This window comes from Galeopterus variegatus, unplaced genomic scaffold, assembly GCF_000696425.1.
Source record: "Galeopterus variegatus unplaced genomic scaffold, G_variegatus-3.0.2 Scaffold5431, whole genome shotgun sequence".
Taxonomy (NCBI): domain Eukaryota; kingdom Metazoa; phylum Chordata; class Mammalia; order Dermoptera; family Cynocephalidae; genus Galeopterus; species Galeopterus variegatus.
The window spans coordinates 55,340-57,537 of NW_007731542.1; positions in this window are offsets into that span (position 1 = coordinate 55,340).

Below are 2,198 nucleotides of genomic sequence, written 5' to 3' on the forward strand. Positions count from 1 at the left end.
CAAATTAATCCATCAAATTCATAATTAAATTGTACCAAATGGTCCATATTTTTTCCATCACCCTTCATGATTCAAATTACCTTCCTTAGGCCACAGCTGGTGGAAACAGGGTTATTATAAAAAACTATTCAACACTGAGAGGAGTCATAGATAAACCTCAGCTATCTCAGATTGGTCTTTGCAGAAGGCACACCAAAGCCAATGTGTGCCTTTATTCCTCTGCAACAAAATAGATCCCCTCTGTCTGTTCATTCCCATCTGTTTAGAGACACAATAACCCATGACTACTACCATGTCTTTATTAGGCTGCATCAGAATATTTAGGACATGGGTTTGTGGACTCCTCTGGGCCTCTTGCAGGCATTTCTTCTCTAGGGCTGGAATCCTGAAGTTTCCAAAAGAACGAAACAGTTTTTAAACCTTGCTGTTTCACAGATACTTGTGGATAGATTCATAAATGATGAGGCTACCCAGGATGTAGAGTGACAATAATAAGCCTCCAGGACTTGAGGATACTGAGTTTCCATGGCATTGAGTAAACTGTTGGTCCATATTGGCATATGTCTGTGTCAGATTCAGCTTTCTTGGTCTGAAGGCAGTAATGAATTTTGTCATATCCACGTATTTTCATATTATTGTGGGTTAAGGTGATTCTGCCAGGACAAGTCTGTCAGACTTTCACAATTTGTGACCTTAGCAGTTCCCTGTCTACTTCTGTAACCTCTTCAAGGCATCTTTAATTTTCTTGTTCCTCAGACTGTAAATCAAGGGATTCTACGTGGGAATCACCACAGTGTAGAAGAACAATGCAAATCGGGCAAAGCTGGAGGAACAACCAGAACTGGAACTGAAATAGATAAAGTTACCTGAGATATAGAAGAGGGAAACGGCTGTCAGATGAGAACATGTGTTGAATGCCTTGGACCTGCCTTTAGATGTATTGATCTTCAAAATGGAGATGACAATATAGATATAAGATATCATGGTAACTAGGATGTTTGCCATCCTAAAGATCATTGTTAATGTAACATCCATGACCTGCACAAACATTGTGCCAGTGCAAGATAGGATTAACAGTTGGAGCATGTCACAAAAGAAGTGTCTGAAGACATTAGGCGCACAGAAGTAGAGCTGAGACAAAGCACATAATTGGGATCAAGAGGCAGAGAATTCAGCCACGTAGGCTCCCAACACCATCAGAACACACAGGGTAGGTGACATAATTGATGAATAGAGCAATGNATATTAGAAACAATTTGATAGTATGATCCCACTGGCTTTGTCAATGTAGGGTAGGTTTTCTAGATTCAATGGGAGAGAGAAAGAGAGATCTGAGTTCCACAGTATCAGATATTGTTATTGACTGTGACGTGGACTTTGAATACCATCTCCCATCATAAATCTCCATGTGCTCTAGATGCAACAAATTAATCCATCAAATTCATAATTAAATTGTACCAAATGGTCCATATTTTTTCCATCACNACACCATGGAATACTACTCTGCCATAAAAAAGAATGAAATACTCCCATTTGCAACATGGATAAGCATGGAAAAACTTATGTTGAGTGAAATAAGCAAAGGACAGAGGGATAAATACTATATGTCCTCACTCATATGTGGGAGCTAAGAGAGAAAGAAGGAAGGAAACAAAGACTACAGTAGTGCGTTGGTCTTGCAGAGGGGGGAATGTTCTTTGTGCGGGGAATATTCTTTGTGCTACAAAGTAGAGTCGGGGGAAGGGTGAGGTTGAGGGAGCTTGGTGATTATTGGGTGGGATACACAGGGTACAAAAGCAATTTCTGGTAATGGATATGCTGCCAGTATGAATCTGGCCCTCACATAATGGGAACGAGGGCTGACAATCAGTTTTGTATCTCATGAATATTCAAAAGAGAGAGAGAGAGAGGAAAGAAAGAAAGAAAACAAAAAAAAAGATGAAAAAAAAAAACTGACCAGAAATGAGAACACAGTTTATACTATTTCCTTCCCTGGCCTCTGGAGCTTCCTGGACAATGCCAGCATTAAAGTAACAGTTATTTTACTCTATCTATTGAACCACCCTACACATCCATAAAACTCTGGGACACAAAATGTTGATCATAGGCAATATGATAGGTTAAAAACCAGTTTCTCATATTTCTTCTTCTCAGCAATATTGAATATTCAGTGACTATTATTACAGTAAATTCACATA